Raw genomic sequence first — 19,982 nt, forward strand, 5'->3', positions numbered from 1 at the left:
CTATGACTTACAAAACCAGAGACTGAGTCCAAATTGCAGTATTTAATAACTGCAATGGAAATCATGGAAATCATGGAGATCATGGAAATAATCATGTGAGGTCATAGCCTAATCCAGACCTGAGGTCTGGGATCTCTGTCCTGAGATTCTCTGGGATAGCTCTGTATCCTTATTGTGCATTATCTTTAGGTCCTGACTAGTTCAAGTACATTTCTCTTATTTGCATTTTTCATAGTTGAATTGTTTCAATTAGATAAATTAGTTGAACCTAATACTTATCACATGGTACTCATAAATATAGACAGATACACTACTACTGATATATGTAACAAACAAATGCAATTCTTTTAATGATACATTTAATGATGACGAGATGAGAAGATACAGAGGTGCATTTCTAATACTCCAATTCAAGATGGAAGCCATACATATACGAAGACAGATGTATAGATTTAAAAATAAATTTAAAAGGTGATGTTAATAGACACATTATTTAATAATCAGTACCTCAAACTATTTTTAATCAAAGGGCACATCTTTCCAATAATATAGAGAATTTCCTAATGAATAATCATAATAAATGGCTGAAAAGAGTCCATTTCAAAGTATAGGGTGGAAATCTAATGGCAAAGTCTTGACCTTTCGAGTCATTCTGTCAAAGAGAAAATAATCTGAAACAGAGCTGTGCTACACAGCTGCATAATAGCCTCATTGTGAGAGTGAACTATCCTTGTTTTGTAACTGGGTACGAATCTATGAATAGTGTCAGGACCTTTTAAATGTCAGGATTTTCTGGCTCTGGGCCACCTCTGTCTGTTCTGCATGGGACATTATGACTGGTTTGCAATAGATGGAAAGATACTACTTAAAAATTTCCTGAATTTTCTCCTATGATCACAGATAGCAATAGTTGTATGAAGAAAGATTAAGGGAAGTTAGAAAGTACTGGAAAGAGCTTGGTTGAAATTTTGGACTTGTATTAATCTCATAGTGGAAATGTATAAAGTCAAAACCCCACAGTAGAATTCAAGTATATACTTCGTTTATTGGATGTCTTAAGGAATAAAAGTACTTTTAAGGACACACTTCCTATTTTAAATATATATTTGTTCAATATATTGATTTCCATTGTTGAAAAATGGTAATAACCAAAACTTAACAAGTTTGCTTAAAAAATAAGTCTTGGAATTCCTAATTGGATCTGTTCTTCTCTCCCTCTCATTTTCCAAACAAATCTAATTAATGCATATCCATGTAGCCCTTATGGGGGGCTGAGCTTGTGATTTAAATAGCATAAATATTCTTTTTATATCTAAGGTTTGTAAGTAAGAGAAAGTATCTTCAAGTGCTTCATGAAACATGCATTTATTTTTAATGTAGAAAATTTCTTGTTTTCCTTTCAAAACTATTTAAAAATAAAACTATACTTCAATATTTCTCCAAGAATTAATAACCTCTGTATAGGATCTCTCCTTGGGAAGTAATCTCCGAGTTTTGTGAGTGTTTAGTGTCCAGAACCAAGCACAAATAAGACAGAGTAAGAAGTTGATAAAAATATTTTAAAATTTGGACACCACTTTAAGGGACACTTTTAAGTAGAAGAATAACTATAAGAATTCTGATGAATAACTCTCTGAATCTGAAGCATGTGATGGTTCACTGGCATGAGCATTATTTGATTATCAGTAACAAGGATTCTCTCACTTAACAAAGTAAATGTAAACATAGATTTCATTTAAATATATATACAAAGCAGAGTGTAATAAGATTTTTTGAAATGAAAAGAAAAATGACCCCAGTGCAATATTTATGTGAATGGATTTCTAACAAATTCTATGTCCTAAAAATATCATAGAATAATGATGCATTTACTTAAATCCTATTATTATTTTTGCTTTGTTAAAAAAAATTAAAACTGTGAGGGAAAATTTTTAAAAAACATTTTAATTTTCTACTGGGTATTTTGGAAAATAAACTATGCATTTATTTGCTGTTACTAACTGTATATGTCACTGCTTTCTTCTGGATTTACTTCTATTTAGGATATTTCCTCCAATAATATTTAAAAAATAATTCTTTGTATAGCTAAACTTTGGTAGTTTTATAAACCTCAGAATAGCTTTATTGTGTTCTCACATTTAATAATTGCTTATCTTAAAATTAAAAAAATTATGTTTCAGATTCTTTCTCTTTTCTACTTTAAAAATATTACTCCATTTTCTTTTTTATTCCAATGTAGATTTTTCAAATATGATGTCAATATATTTATTGTTCTTTTTAGATAATCCTTTTTGGAATATTTTACAGTAAAATTTAATTATCCTTTTGTTTTATTAATTTTCATTGTGAAGTGTCTAGGTGTAGGATTTTTTCATGTATCTGGTTAGCTCTCCATGCATCTTTTCAATCTGAGATTCATCATTATACATTTTTGGAAATTTACAGTGATTATTTTTTTTTCAAATATCCTTCCTCCTACATTTGCTATTTTCTTTTCTTTGGGATTCTAGTTACATAGATGTTAATATGTCAATTTCTATGTTTCTTATTTAATTTATTGTTTATTTTTTAGTCTACCTTCTGATGCACATATATATATTTACTTGCATTGAACATTTTTTCATTTTGTTATTCTAGTTCATTCAATTATTTCTTATCTATAACTATTCCTTATTCATTTCATAGCTATGTATTAATGGTCAATGTTGCCTATAATTTCTATGGTCAATGTTACCTATAATTTCTATCTCTCTGAGATTTCTATTACATTTATGTTAAATATTTATTATTTCCCTCTGTTTCTTCTATTAATTCTCTTGATACTTGTAAAAGTTGACCAGCTACTTATTTATTTCATGATAAGTGTGGTAATTTTCTGCCTGTCAACTTCTATTTCCCTGGGGCTATCAAGTATTTTGGCTGAAAATATATACACTGAAGAGAGATTTCAATGCTTTGGGCCTAACTTTTTTCCCCTCTTGGTGAGTTTAAGCGTATATGTATGTGTGTGTGCATGTGCATGTTGTGAGTGTTTTTATGGTGAGTACATAGAGCAGAGCCACCTCTATTGGCTGTTGCACTCCCTGACCTCAATCTCACCACTCCCCCATGGTAACTTCTTGAACTTTCACTCTTGATATTGCTCTTTTCCAAGAGTTTTTGTCTTTTTTTGTCATGGTCTTTTAGCTTTGGTGTGTAGGTGCGAGTGTGTAGGGAATGGGGCGGTGCCTAGCATCATCTATTATTATCTACTCATCTCTCCTGAGAATCTCTGGTTTCCTGGTGTTGCCCTGCTGAGCACAATGATGCTAGGAAAGAGGCCAAACATATGGTCATAACCAAACCATTTCCATAACTATGGTATTCTGTCCCTTGCCCTGCTCTGCAGTTTTCCTCCCTCAACAAGTCACAAATGAATTTTGAAAGCCTCAGGATTTTTTTTTACTATTAATATGGGTTTTTATTTTCCCTAAATCCATTCACATATCTCCTTTTTGACTTCTTCAAGATTGAAATGTGGGAAGTAAACAGCAGCCCATTCTAGCAAGTAGTCTTTTCTTTAAGGTTTCTCAAATTCCTTTTAAAATATGTATATTTCACATTCAATGTAAGCTCTGAAAGGGCATGAATCATGTTTAACTGCATCATGCAATATCCACTCCATTTCATATGTCATGTGTCGTTGGTAACATTTTTGTGGAATGAATTAATACTATGAATGCATGGTGGAATAACAAATACAAATGTTTAAATATATACAAAAAGTGTCATATCTGAATATTGAGTGGAAATTCAGTGTTTCACCAATAAAATACATGTACTTTTGCTTTGTCATTTGTTATATGTATAGATGAGAATTACACAGGCTTCTTAATTTCTGTGGAAAAATCTGGTCTTTATATGACCAGAATCAGATTCTCTGAATCCTGCTCAGACCTAGGTTCCTGGATAAATTCTCTCCCTCTTTCTGTCCTTCTTCCTCTTTCTATCTCTCTGTCTGTCTGTCTCTTCATTTTTCTTGAAGTCAAATGAATGTTGCTCATGTCGATAGCTGGCTTTTGTTCCAAACACAAACATAGTCCCCTCTGTTGGTAAAATTGACTGGCTATTTGTGAGGCCTGATGTCTTCTGTAATCTATACTATAGTGTAATTTAAGCCACTTCCTTTCTTTTGCCTTCCTTTATTGCTCATCTAGTGCCTGCTTGATGTTATAGTTTATCTTCTTCAGGCCTGGGATTGTGTAGTAACAATGTAAGAAGGTGAATGGTGGTCCCTGAAATCCAGGAACCAGCCTGGTAATATCAGCTGGGCCTTAGTGTTGCTATGAGCTGACCTGGCCCTCACAACTTGGCCTTGGTGTTCTTCTGATGGACATAAACAATTTCACAAAACATCACTATGAGACAAGGCTACACTAGGCTTATGATACATTTAGACAAAAACAAGACCACTTATTAACAACATGTGTATTCAGGTTAAACATGAACATTGTCTAAATTGTAGGCACAACAAGGAGAAGAGCACATTTAGAAAAATTACTAAACATTTCCCTAACCTGGCTAATATGGGTGACTGTTACTTCTTTACAATCACAGTGTTAGACTTGCTATCATCTATCCTTCTTTTAGATAAAATGTCTGAAGAGACCCAGTCATAGAACTGTCCTTACTTCATGAAAGCACTGCATCCAGAATAAGCTCTTCCTTGAATCCTTCCCCCAAATCACTTAAACAAAGCTCAGATAATCTAAATCTTTCCTAACACCCACTTAGTGGGACTCCCATAGTTCCCCATGGTGTGCATTCTCCTTTCCTAAAAGATGAAATACAACCGACTTGTTCAAATACAGGTGTGTTCCAAGTAGTTTGGGGTTAAAGTATATTGAAAAAAGAGAGAGAGAGAAAAGCACAAAACAACTTATTAAGAATCACTCAGAAATAGTCACAAGAAGGATACTCAAAATATTTTAAATTTTTGTTATGTTCCATTAAAAGCTGTAAGGCCAGGTACACCTTCTAAGTGAGTCTCTGAAATTCAATTATATCACATTAGAATTTCTTTTCTGAGATAGAGACAGAGTATATGGTCAATATTGCTTTGGTAGGGAGGAGGCTCTTTTTAAACACACACCAGCTCTACGTCCCCTTCAAAAAAGGAATAAATGTAAATTAATTCAGAGAATATTGACCTCTGAAAAAATTGCTTGCACCTCTTTACAGATATTTATGTCATGACATAAGGATTAGTATTATATGATCTTCTGGACCTTTTGTTCCCCATTCTTGAATCTGTTAATAAGTATGCTCTCTGCTTAGCTGAGAGCTTACCTAGAAAAATCATACAGGCATCTAAGTTACCAATACTGTGGTTTTATTATTGAGAAACTCTGGGTTCTGTTTTCATTTTGGTTCTTAATAAATTTGACAATTCTCGGCATATCACTTTGCCTCTTTGTCAGACTTCCCTGCTGTGAAACAGGGAGAGCTGATCTGCCTGATGGGGAAGTGTGAAGGTGATTAATGTTCATGAAATATTGTAAGGAAAAGTGCCACCCAAGTTCAATGCATTATTACTACACTAAATCACAATTTTCTTGATGTTCATGTCAGTGGCCTACTCTTTATGCAGCAATAACTGATTCAGACTTCATTAATAAAAAGGGGAAAAAAAAGAAAGAACAAAAGGCAAGAGAATTCACAACACAAAGCAAAGAGAAATTACAGCAATATGAACTCTAACACTGTAGTGTTCTTTCACGGTCTGGTACTTTTTAATCTTGAGCCATAGATGGAAAAAAAAGAAAAAACTTAAGGCACAACCATTGTACAGTAGGCAAAGCAAGCGAGATTGCTTAGACTGATTACTCTGAACTCCAGAAAACAGCTAAAGAATGTCTAGAATTCCCAAGACATGACTATTATGGTTCTAAGTAGTGGTTCAACAGCCTTCATTTTCAGGTTACTCTGGAGCACCAATTTTCTGTCTCAAACTATTTATTTTAGTGTTGAATTGGAAATAACCCATGGCTATAGTATTTCTTTAGCTAATACCTCATAGATGATTTTGTTTCTGATAGTGTAACAACTTTTACTCAGCGAATAAGAATTTGAGAAAAACATGTAGTTTATATTAGCTGTTTCATTTCACAATAACTCTACCAGGTTCATATAATTTGGTCTATTGTTTTTCTTTTTTTTTTTTTTATGTCTCTGATTGAGATCAGGTAGGCACAGTCAATTTGGAAGAGATTTAGGGAAAATAGCTGAAAATAATGAAATTAGGTATGTGTTATATTGATCTTCATAATTTCTTAAATGTGTAATAACTAAATATGATCTTTCCATGAAAGAGATGCCTCTTTTAGAATATCTGAACTTTGTAAATACACACACATGCAAACTTAACACACACTAAATTACGTGTTGAGTAATATTTCAGTATATATTCAGAAAATTAATCTAAATTCTAAATACCCTCTTGTGAATGTGTGCAATATTTATAAATCATTTGGAAGACAAAAATTCTGACATTGTTCTATAGCAACAAGGATGAGAAGCAGCTTAAAAACATCTGTGTAAAGGATTTCAGGCCACTGTTAATGGTATAATTTAAGGAAGCACTTCTTACTATGAAATATCATAAAGCCATTTGAGATTGTATTTATAACAAATATTTAAATACGTTGAAAAATGATCATAAATTGATTGTTTTTTAAACAGGCAAGCAAAGCCAAATGCCATATAGGCCATACAATCTTAACTATAAATAGGTTGAAAGATAGGAAGCTAGATTGATGAAGATTGGTTGATACATAAAAGAGAATGAAGATGAAAGGGACAAAAAGACACAAACAGAGAAAGAATAAGAGAGGAAGGAAAAAAAGGAGGGAGGGATGAAAGAGACAGCTGGAAGCAAATGAAAAGAATATTAAGTGTTATACTTCTGTGGGGTTTTGATCAAAAGTGAGTCTTACTATGCCGTTAGATATCGCAAATTTTCTGTATTGGATATATATTTTCTGTAGCTAGAAACATTTTAAGTCAATTTTAAAAAGAAAAATTTTAGGGCTTCCCTGGTGGCGCAGTGGTTGAGAGTCTGCCTGCCGATGCAGGGGACACGGGTTCGTGCCCCGGTCTGGGAGGATCCCACATGCCACGGAGCGGCTGGGCCCGTGAGCCATGGCCGCTGAGCCTGTGCATCTGGAGCCTGTGCTCCTCAACGGGAGAGGCCACAACAGTGAGAGGTCCGCGTACCGCAAAAAAAAAAAAAAATTTTCTATTATTCTTACCTTCTAAATTCATGCTACAATAATCATAGTCTGATGTTAATATTACTTGCACACAAGTTCTAAAGTCAAGACTTTATATAATTTTTTTATTAACATAGAAACATTCATATTAGCACCTCATATTAGGATTTGTATGATTTCCCACGAGCTTGTTTAAATGCTATATTGCTCAGTAAATGAAGATTTCTTATGACCCAATACTAGGAAATTTATTTTATTTTCGTTTTACAAACTTCATTTTGAACAAAGTTTACCTATTGTTAAAACTTACAAGGTCTTATATGTGAAAATGAAAGTATTGTCAATCTCTATCCCAATTAATACCCACACGTCATGGAAACGTTAATTCCAGCCAGAGGGGTAACACTCTGTGCACAGAAAAAGGGACCCATATTATTGTTTATGCTAATTTCTAACTTCACATCAATGACAGCAGTGGTAATGTTACCTCCACTAGTTTGAATCTATTATTAGCCTTTGCTAATTGTTAATGAGCCTAATTGTGAGCCTAACCAAGCTCACATTAACAATTACTTTAGTTGGGGCACATGGTGAATCATAAGGACATTTGTGAAATTAGCATCTAGGTCTTCAAAAATGTTTAATTATTTCTTTCAATAGTCATCTTCTTTGAGATATTTTTTCCTCTTCCAGACATCAAGTCCCCAGCTACAGACTTGACAGAGATAGTCCCTTCCTCCAGGCTCAGGCTGGTGTCATCACTACAAAGACAGCACCCCACATAATTGGTCTTGCAACATGAATGTGTATACAGATATAATGGAAAGAGCATGAGGTTAAGACTTAGAATGAGTGGATTGAATTCCTGGCTGTTTGACTGTAGCTTTGTAATATAAAGTGTCTGTAAAGGATATTTTTCACAAGTCACACAAGGCTCCATTTAGGCATTCTACTTAGATAGTTGTGCAGATCAGCCAGCATACCTGGATGATAAGAACTTCATTTAAAAATATAAAAGTAACCTATTATTTAAACAATGTAGAAAAGACATAATAAAAATGAGATTATATAATATTTCCACCAGCCAGAGATAAATGTTATTCTACCAACCAATGATAGCTATTATTATAATTTATTATATTATATTATATATTATACATGCACAGTATATAATATTTGTACACTTTCTTACAGTTTTCTATGACTAAGTTGCATATAAATTTACTTTACAAAATTTTACATTTTTAATATTTTCTGCACATGTACTGTTATGAAATTACTTTCATTGTAAAATGCATACTATTTCTATTACTTTTATAGTGTTACCTTAGATGTAAGAAAATTTATTAAAGCATATCTCTTATTGAAGTTCAGCTTCCTCTTAGATTTCCTTTGTTATTTACTACCTATTTATTAATATGTAGTCATTAAATAATATATTTAATATTATTAACATAGTGAGATATGTTTTCATGAATACATTAGTTTTTGTATTTCAACTTGCTATCATAATATATACCTAGTGAACTATAAAATTAGTGAATTATAAAATTGGGGGAATTAAATTTTTCATATTTTTGTAGGAATATTTTTATATGTTTATGATATTAAGCCCATGTTTATTACATTTGTTACAAATGGTTTTCCTGATGTTTTTCCCTCTTTTAATAATTATGGTCTTTCATCATGTGGATTGCTTTTTTTTTTGTATTTTATATAGCAAAATGATTTCTTTGTTTTACACCTTCTTTTGCATCTGATGATTACTTAATTATCTGCCTATATGGACTTTTTCATATTAAATATTGAACATATCTGAATTTTGCTCTGGCATTAAGTATGAGATACACATTTGTCCTTTACTCACTGGGAAAAAAATGCCACATATTTTATGTTTGAATATGTTTCTAATTTAAAATTTAATATGTTTATTGTATACTATATAACTTCATAATAATTGTACCCATTGATTGAATTGTAAAATTACAGCCTATTTTAATATATGATAAATCACCCTTTCTTACATGAGTCTATATATTATACTCCAAGATGAACTTAAGAAACATTATTTTTCAGTTCTAAAATCTAATAAAAATTTTCATTAAAAATCTAATAAATAGATTAATAGGCTAATATGAGAAGCAATACATGTTTGACAATATTGAGTATTCTCAAGGGGCCTTCTATACCATTACACTTATTTAAATTATTTTGTCCATCAGTTAAATTCCTTTTTTCTTTATACAGAACATTTATAGATGTCATTAAATTTATTATTTACTTTGAGCAACTTTTGCTAAAGAGATGATTTATTATCACCTTATATAGATGATTATTTCTTTTATTTAGGAAAGTTGCATTTAAAATACTTTGAAATGGACTAATATTTTTAATTTCCTGTTAGGCAATCAACTATACAACATTAAAATGTTTTCTCTTGTTTTTCAATATTTACTTTATTATTTTACTTTCTTTTGTCATTGTTTTAGGGTGATAGAGAGATTCCTAAGTCATGTTCTTGACTTCTTATAGAAATGCTTTTGTCAGTGGAATATTGAAACATTAACCATGACTATGGCTTTTGTTTGATACAATGCTAATTTTATTATGTTGGAGCAATAGCCTGTTCTGCTTTTGTTGTTTTGCTAGGAGTGAATGTTGAATTTGATCAAATCTCTATTTTTAGCTTGTTTTAGTCTAATTTGTAGCTAATGAGTTTCCTAATTGGATCAACTTTGAATTTTAAGGATAAACACAAGTTGATCCTGGTATATTTAATTTTTAAATGATACTTAATTAAATCACAAGTATATTATGCAGTGTTTTGTCTGTGTTTTTTAAAAATGTTTCCCTCCGAAAGCTTATAAGGTGTATGCTGAGTTCAAAAATGCAATGAGAAATAGTTTTAACTGTTCTGTGTGCTCAAGAAATTTTAATATTGTAGGGTTAATCTATTGCCTAAAAATGTTATGGAAATCTCATATAAAACAGTTTGGACTCAGTATCATATAGGGATGTTGAAAGACAATTTTCTGTTCTGTTGGTTGTTATTCTGATCTAGTTATGATAGAATTAAAGTTTATCTATCAAAGAACTAATTCATCTTTGATCAATTATATTTTATTAGAATATTCTACTGTTTATTATGATTTTCAAATTAATTAGCAAACTGACATAATCATCTTTTGTTTTTGAAATGCATTTAATCTATACAGCTATATCACATTACTTATTGATATTGCCATGTATTTGTGACTTTATTTATCCATGATTTTATTTGTAAAAAATATGTCTAATATTTTTGGTCTTTAGAGGACTCATTTTCTGGATTTTCCATTTGTGCTATTTTATTTTTTTCTAAATTACCCATGTCTTTTTTGCTGTTGTAATTATTCTACTTTATTTTTGATATTTTTTACTATGTTGGATTTGAAGTATTCCTTTTTTTATATTTAAAACATTTAGGATTATAACTTTTCTTTACATATATATGTCTGCTACATCCCATTATTTTGTTTGCTATAGTATTATTGCTTTTTCTATTTGTCTGAGTTTATTCTTGACTCATGATTTATTTTCTTTTTCTTCTTTTTATTTATTTTTTAACAGTCCATTTTAATTTCTTTCCTTTTTGTTCTTTTTCATTTCTTAATATTTTCTTGTCTTAATAATATGAAAAATAACTCTTTGATTTCTTCTTGGGCAAATTAATCACATTTTAAATACTCATATATATAAAATCTATTTATTAATTTTATTATTATTGATATGATTTATCATTTTTATTTTTTCAGAGAATATTATATTATTGACTGATTTTAGGGTATTTTTTTCTTTATATTTCTCTAAAATATTACTTTCTAAATTGAAATTCTATGGAATCTGACCAAAAATATTTAGAAATGTTATATATTCACAGTACTTTTTTTTTTTTTAATATCTTTCTTGGAGTATAATTGCTTTACAATGGTGTGTTAGTTTTGGCTTTATAACAAAGTGAATCAGTTATACATACACATATATCCCCATATATCCTCCATCTTGTGTCTCCCTCCCACCCTACCTATCCCACCCCTCTAGGTGATCACAAAGCACGGAGCAGATCTCCCTGTGCTATTCGGCTGCTTCCCACTAGCTATCTATTTTATTTTTGGTAGCATATATATAAGTCCATGCCACACTCTCACTTCGTCCCATCTTACCCTTCCCCATCCCCATGTCCTCAAGTCCATTCTCTGCATCTGCGTCCTTATTCCTGTCCTGCACATAAGATCTTCAGAACCGTTTTTTTTTTTTTTAGATTCCATATATATGTGTTAGCATACAGTATTTATTTTTCTCTTTCTGACTTGTTCACTCTGTATGACAGTCTCTAGCTACATCCACCTCACTACAAATAACTCAATTTCATTTCTTTTTATGGCCGAGTAATATTCCATTGTATATATGTGCCACATCTTCTTTATCCATTCATCTGTCAATGGACACTTAGGTTGCTTCCATGTCCTGGCCATTGTAAATAGAGCTGCAATGAACATTGGGGTACATGACTCTTTTTGAATTATGCTTTTCCCAGGGTATATGCCCAGTAGTGGTATTGCTATGTCATCTAATAGCTCTATTTTTAGTTTTTTAAGGAACCACCATACTGTTCTCCATAGTAGCTGTATCAATTTACATTCCCACCAACAGTGCAAGAAAGTTCCCTTTTCTCCTCACCCTCTCCAGAATTTATTGTTTGCACATTTTTTGATGAGGGCCATTCTGACTGGTGTGAGGTGATACCTCATTGTAGTTTTGATTTGCATTTCTCTAAGATTAGTGATGGTGAGCATTCATTCATGCGTTTGTTGGTAATCTGTATATCTTCTTTGGAGAACTGTCTATTTAGGTCTTTTGCCCATTTTAGGATTGGGTTTTTTTTTTTTTTTTTTGATATTGAGCTGCATGAGCTGCTTGTAAATTTTGGAGATTAGTCCTTTGTCAGTTGCTTCATTTGCAAATATTTTCCCATTCTGAGTGTTGTCATGCCATCTTGTTCATGGCTTCCTTACTGTGCAAAAGCTTTTAAGTTTCATTAGGGCTCATTTGTTTATTTTTGTTTTAATTTCCATTTCTCTAGAAGGTGGGTCAAAAAGGATCCTGCTGTGATTTATGTCACAGAGTGTTCTGCCTATGTTTTCCTCTAAGAGTTTTATACTGTCTGGCCTTATTTTTAGGTCTTTAATCCATTTTGAGTTTATTTTGTAAACGGTGTTAGGAAGTGTCCTAAATTCAATCTTTTACATGTAGCTGTCCAGTTTTCCCAGCATCACTTATTGAAGAGTCTGTCTTTTCTCCACTGTATATTCTTATCTCCTTTATCAAAAATAAGGTGACCATATGTGCATGGGTTTATCTCTGGGCTTTCCATCCTGTTCCATTGATCTGTATTTATCTTTTTGTACCAGTACCATACTGTCTTGATTACTGTAGCTTTGTAGTATAGTCTGAAGTCAGGAACCATGATTTCTCCAGCTTTGGTTTTCTTTCTCAAGATTTCTTTGACTCTTCAGGGTCTTTTGTGTTTCCATACACATTGTGAAATTTTTTGTGCTAATTCTGTGGAAACTGCCATTGTTAGTTTGATAGGGATTGCACTGAATCTGTAGAGTGCTTTGGGTAGTATAGTCATTTTCCTAATGTTGGTTCTTCCAATCCAAGAACATGGTATATCTCTCCATCTGTTGGTATCATCTTTAATTTCTTTCATCAGGGTCATATAGTTTTCTGGCTACATGTCTTTTGTCTCCTTAGGTAGGTTTATTCCTAGGTATTTTACTCTTTTTGTTGCAGTGGTAAATGGGAGTGTTCCATTAATTTCTCTTTCAGATTTTTCATCATTAGTGTATAGGAATGCAAGAGATTTCTGTACACTAATTTTGTATCTTGCTAGTCTGCCAGATTCATTGATTAGCTCTGGTAGTTTTCTGGTAGTATCTTTAGAATTCTCTATGTATAGTATCATGTCATCTGCAAACAGTGACAGCTTTACTTCTTCTTTTCCGATTTGGATTCCTTTTCTTTCTTTTCCTTTACTGATTGCTGTGGCTAAATCTTCCAAAACTATGTTGAATAATAGTGCTGAGAGTGGACAACCTTGTCGGGTTCCTGATATTAGCAGAAATGGTTTCAGCTTTTTACCATTGAGAATGATGTTGGCTGTGGGTTTTTCATATATGACCATTAATATGTTGAGGTAAGTTCCCTCTATGCCTACTTTCTGGAGGGTTTTTTATCATAAATGGGGGTTGAATTTTGTTGAAAGCTTTCTGCATCTATTGAAATGATCATATAGTTTTTATCCTTCAGTTTGTTAATATGGTTTTTCACATTGATTTATTTTTGTATATTGAAGTATCCTTGAATTCCTAGGATAAATCCCACTTGATCATGATGTATGATCCTTTTAATGTGCTGTTGGACTCTGCTAGTATTTTGTTGAGGATTTTTGCCTCTATGTTCATCAGTGATATTGGTCTGTAGTTTGCTTTTTTGTGGCATTTTTTCTAGTTTTGGTGTCAGGATGATAGTGGTCTCACAGAATGAGTTTGGGTGTGTTCCCCCCTCTGCTATGTTTTGGAAGAATTTGAGAAGTATAGGTGTTAGATCTTCTCTGAATGTTTGATAGAATTCGCCCGTGAAGCCATCTGGTCCTGGGCTTTTGTTTGTTTGGAGATTTTTAACCACAGTCTCAATTTCAGTGCTTGTGACTGGTCTGTTTATATTTTCTATTTGTTACTGGTTCAGTCTTGTAAGGTTGTTCTTTTCAAAGAATTTATCCATTTCTTCCAGGTTGTCCATTTTATTGGCATATAGTGGCTTGTAGTAATCTCTCATGATCCTTTGTACTTCTGCAGTGTCAGTTATTACTTCTCCTTTTTCATTTCTAATTCTATTGATTTGAGTCTTCTCCCTTTTTTTCTTGATGAGTCTGGCTAATGGTTTATCAATTTTGTTTATTTTCTCAAAGAACCAGGTTTTACTTTTAATGATCTTTGCTATTGTTTCCCTCATTTCTTTTTCATTTGTTTCTGATCTGACGTTTATGATTTCTTTTGTTCTGCTTTGAGTTTTTTTGTTCTTCTTTCTCTAATTGCTTTAGGTGTAAGGTTAGGTTGTTTATTTGAGATATTTCTTGTTTCCTGAGATAGGATTTTATTGCTATAATATTCCCTCTTAGAACTGCTTTTCCTGCATCCCATAGGTTTTGGGTCATCTGTTTTCATTGTATTTGTTTCTAGGTATTTTTTGATTTCCTCTTTGATTTTTCAGTGGTCTCTTGGTTATTAAGTACTGTATTTTTTAACTTCACTGTGTTTGTATTTTTTACAGATTTTTTTCCTGTAATTGATATCTAATCTCATAGCATTGTGGTTGGAAAAGATACTTGATATGATTTTAATTTTCCTAAATTTACTAAGGCTTGATTAGTGACCCAAGACATGATCTATCCTGGAGAATGTTCCATGAGCAATTGAGAAGTAATTGTATTCTGTTGTTTTTGGATGGAATGTCCTATAAATATCATTTAAGTCCATCTTGTTTAATGTATCATTTAAAGCTTGTGTTTCCTTATTTATTTTCATTTTGGATGATCTGTCCATTGGTGAAAGTGGGGTGTTAAATTCCCCTACTATGATTGTGTTACTGTCAATTTCCCCTTTTATGGCTCTTAGCATTTGCCTTATGTATTGAGGTGCTCCTATGTTGGGTGCATAAATCTTTACAATTGTTATATCTTCTTCTTGGATTGATCCCTTGATCATTAGGTAGTGTCATTCTTTGTCTGTTCTAATAGTCTTTATTTTAAAGTCATTTTGTCTGATATGAGAATTGCTATTCCAGCTTTCTTTTATTTTCATTTGCATGGAATATCTTTTTCCATCCCCTCACTTTCAGTCTGTAAGTTTCCCTAGTTCTGAAGTGGGTCTCTTTTAGATAGCATATGTCTGGGTCTTGTTTTTGTATCCATTCAGCCAGTCTATGTCTTTTGATTGGAGCATTTAATGTATTTATAAGGTAATTATCAATATGTATGTTCCTATTACCATTTACTTTTGGGGGGGGTTGTTATTGTAGGTCTTTTCTTTCTCTTGTGTTTCCTGCCTAGAGAAGTTCCTTTAGCATTTCTTGTAAAGCTGGTTTAGTGGTGCTTAATTCTCTTAGCTTTTGCTTGTCTGTAAAGATTTTAATTTCTCCGTTGAATCTGAATGAGATCCTTGCTGAGTAGAGTAATCTTGGTTGTAGGTTTTTCCCTTTATCACTTTAAATATGTCCTGTCACTCCCTTCTGGCTTGCAGAGTATCTGCTGAAAGATCAGCTGTTAACCTTATGGGGATTCCCTTGTATATTTTCTTTTTTTTTTCCCTTGTATGTTATTTGTTGTTTTTCCCTCGCTGCTTTTAATAGTTTTCTTTGTATTTAATTTTTGATAGTTCGATTAATATGTATCTTGGCATGTTTCTCCTTGGATTTATCCTGTATGGGACTCTCTGTGCTTCCTGGACTTGGTTAACTATTTCCTGTCCTATATTAGGGTAGTTTTCAATGATCATCTCTTCAAATATTTTCACAGTTCCTTTCTTTTTCCCTTCTTCTTCTGGGACCCCTATGATTCGAATGTTGGTGTGTTTAATTCTGACCCAGAGGTCTTTGACACTGTCCTGATTTCTTTTCATTCTTTTTTCTTTATTCTGCTCTGCAGTAGTTATTTCCACTATTTTATCTTCCAGGTCATTTTTCCATTTTTCTGCCTAAGTTATTCTGCTATTGATTCCTTGTAGAGAATTCTTAATTTCATTTATTGTGTTATTCATCATTGTTTGTTTCCTCCATTGTTCTTCTTGGTGCTTGTTAAACGTTTCTTGTGTTTTCTCCATTCTATTCCAAGATTTTGGATCATCTTTACTATCATTACTCTGAATTCTTTTTCAGGTAGACTACCTATTTTCTCTTCATTTGTTTGGTCTGGTGGGTTTTTACCTTGCTCCTTCATCTGCTGTGTGTTTCTCTGTCTTCTCATTCTGCTTAACTCACTGTGTTTGGGGTCTCCTTTTCACAGGCTACAGGTTGGTAGTTCCCGTTGTTTTTGATGTCTGCCCCCAGCGGCTAAGGTTGGTTCAGTGTGTTGTGTAGGCTTCCTGATGGAGGGGACTGGTTCCTGTGCTTTGGTTTATGAGGCTGGATCTTATCTTCCTGGTGGGCAGGACCACGTACTGTAGTGTGTTTGGGGGTTTCTGTGACCTTATTATGATTTAAGTAGCCTCTCTGAAAATGGGTGTGTTTGTGCTCCTGTCTTGCTAGTCGTTTGGCATAGGGTGTCCAGCACTGTAGCTTGCTAGTTGATGAGTGGAGCTGGGTCTTAGCGTTGAAATGGAGATCTCTGGGAGAGATCTCACTGTTTGATATTACATGGAGCTGGGAGGTCTGTGGTGGACCAACATCCTGAACTCAGAACTCCCACCTCAGAGGCACAGGCCTGACATCCAGCCAGAGCACCAAGACCCTGTCAGCCACACGGCTCAGAAGATAAGGGAGAAAAGAAAGAAAGAAAGAAAGAAAGAAAGAAAGAAAGAAAGAAAGAAAGAAAGAAAGAAGGAAAGAAGGAAAGAAAGAAGGAAAGAAGGAAAGAAAGGAAGAAGGAAAGAAAGAAAATAAAAAGAAGTAAAGTTATTCAAATAAAAAATTAAAAACTTAAAAAGTAATAAAAGAAAAAAGAAGGAAATAAAGAAGAGAGCAACCAAACCAAGAAACAAATCCAGCAATGATAACAAATGCTAAAAACTATACTAAAAAAAAAAAAAAAAAAGCAAAAAATGAACAGACAGAACCCTAGGATAAATGGTAAAAGCAAAGGTATACAGACAAACTCACACAAAGAAGCATACACATAGACACTAACAAAAAGAGAAACATGAAGAAAAAATATATATCTATATATAAAAATCAAAAAAAAGAAGACAGCAACCAAATCAATAAACAAATCTACCAATCATAATAAACTCTAAATACTAAAATAAACATAAAAGCAGAAACCAGTCAGTTTTGGTGTGATTCATTGTCTATTCAGGTATTCCACAGATGCAGGGTACATCAAGTTGCCTGTGGAGATTTAATCTGCTGCTCCTGAGGCTGCTGGGAGAAATTTCCATTTCTCTTCTTTGTTCACACAGCTCCTGGGGTTCAGCTTTGGATGTGGCCCCACCTCTGCTTGTAGGTTGCTTGAAGGAATCTGTTCCCCACGCAGACAGAATGGGCTTAAAGTAGCAGCTAATTAGGGGGCTCTGGCTCACTCAGGCAGGGGGGGAGGGAGAGGTTCGGAATGCAGGGCAAGCCTGTGGCAGCAGAGGCCAGCATGACATTGCAACAGCCTGAGGTGCACAATGTGTTCTCCCGGGCAAGTGATCCCTGGATCACAGGACCCTGGCAGTGGCAGGCTGCACAGGCTCCCGGTAGGGGATGTGTGGATAGTGACCTGTGTTTGCACACAGGCTTCTTGGTGACTGCAGCAGCATTCTTAGCATTTCATGCCTGTCTCTTGTGTCCATGCTGATAGCCATGGCTTGCTCCCATCTCTGGAGCTTGTTTAGGTGGTACTCTGAATCCCTTCTCCTCGTGCACCCCTAAACAATTGTCTCTTGCCTTTTAGGCAGGTCCAGACATTTTTCCAAGACTCCCTCCCAGCTAGCTGTGGAACACTACCCCCCTTCAGGCTGTGTTCACACAGCCAACCCCAGTCCCCTCCCTGGAATCTGAACTCCAATGCCAGAGCCTCAGCTCCCAGCCCCCACCCACCCCAGCGGGTGGGCAGACCAGCCTCTCAGGCTGGTGAGTGTTGGTGGGCACTGATCCTCTGTGCTGGAGTCTTTTTGCTTTGCCCCCTGCACCCCTGTTGCTGTGCTCGACCACCCACTCCCACGTTCCACGCCCCCCCACCCCATCTCTGCCAGTGAAGGGGCTTCCTAGTGTGTACAAACTTTTCCTCCTTCACAGCTCTCACCCAGTGGTGCAGGTCCTGTCCCTATTCTTTTGTGTCTGTTTTTTTCTTTTTTCTTATGCCCTACCCAGGAATGTGGGGAGTTTCTTGCATTTTGGGAAGTCTGAGGTCTTCTGCCAGCATTCAGTAGGTGTTCTGTAGGAGTTGTTCCACATGTAGATGTATTTCTGATGTATTTTGGGGGAGGAAGGTGATCTCCACGTCTTACTCCTCTGCCATCTTGAAGGTCTCCTAGAGACACATCCTTATTGTTACATGTAGTAGTAGTTTATTCCCTTTTGTTACTCTGCATTCCATTGTATGAAGATCCCACAATTTACCTGTATATCTTACCAGTATATCTCTACTGTTGGTAGAGATTTAATGCATTTCTTGTTTTGGAATCTTAAGGTTAATGCTTCTATGAACATGTACATGCTTATACATTTCTAGAAGTGAACATACGCATGCAGTTCTTTTGGGTGTATACCTAGAAGAATTGCTAAGTCAAGAGTCATGCACATATTCATCCTTAGTACACTCTTCCATAGAATTTTCCAAAATAGCTACACCAGCTTACATTCCAAAGAACATTATATTAGAATTCCAGTTACTCCACATTCTTTCCAACTCTTGCCATTTTGGTTCTTTATTTTTGCCAATTTGTTGGGTGTAGAGTTATTACAAAGTTGTTTTAATGGCCATATCTCTGACAATTAGTGATACTAATTTTCATGTGCTTATTTGCCATTTGGATATCTTCTCTTGTGAAGTATCTGTTCAAATTTTTTGCTATTTTTATACTGAGTTGTCTGTCTTTATCTTAGTGATTTTTAGCAGTTCTTATATATTCTCATTCAGAGTTATTTGTCAGATGAATCATCTGTCATTTGTGTGTATGCACATGTACAAATATATAGTTGCAAATACTATATTTTACTTTTTAGATTGTCTTTTAATGGTATCTGTGATGAACAGATGTTCAAGTTACAACCATATTAGCTGTTATATAATCCCATGAAATAGTTCTTTCTTTTTTTTAACTTCAGTTTTGTAGTTGCTTTCAGTGATGATGTTAACTTGATATTGGTTATCCCACTTATGCTAGAAGCAGAATATCTAGTTCATTCTCTCTCTCCCTCTCTCTTTCTCTCTCTGCCCCCACTTCCTCCCTCCTCTTTCTGTAGGTAGGTAGATAGATAGATAGATACATAGGTAGATTTATCACTTTAGAATATATAACTCAGTAGTTTTAAGTATATTCGTAATGTTGTACAACCATTACCACTATCTAATTCCAGATCATTTTCATCAGCCACTTCCAAATTCTGTATCCATTAAGCAGTAACTTCTCATTCATCCTCCATCATGTTTGTATTTATAGTAGCTTTATTTATAACAGCCAAAATTTGGAAGCAACCAACATACCCTTCAGTAGGTGAATGGATAAATAAGCTATGGCACATCCAGATATTGGAATGTTACTTAGCACTAAAAAGAAAGAAGCTATCAAACCATGAAATGACACAGAGTTATCTTAAATACTATTGTTAAGTAGATGTCAATCTAAAATGGCTACATACTGTAAAATTCCAACTAGAAGACATTCTGGAAAAGCAAAACTATGGAGAATGTAAAAAGATCAGTGGTTGTCAAGGGTTGAGAGGAAGGAAAGATGAGTAGTTGGAGCACAGGGATTTTTAGGTCAGTAAAAC

Source organism: Mesoplodon mirus (assembly GCF_964341445.2).
Source record: "Mesoplodon mirus genome assembly, chromosome: 6".
Taxonomy (NCBI): Eukaryota; Metazoa; Chordata; class Mammalia; order Artiodactyla; family Ziphiidae; genus Mesoplodon; species Mesoplodon mirus.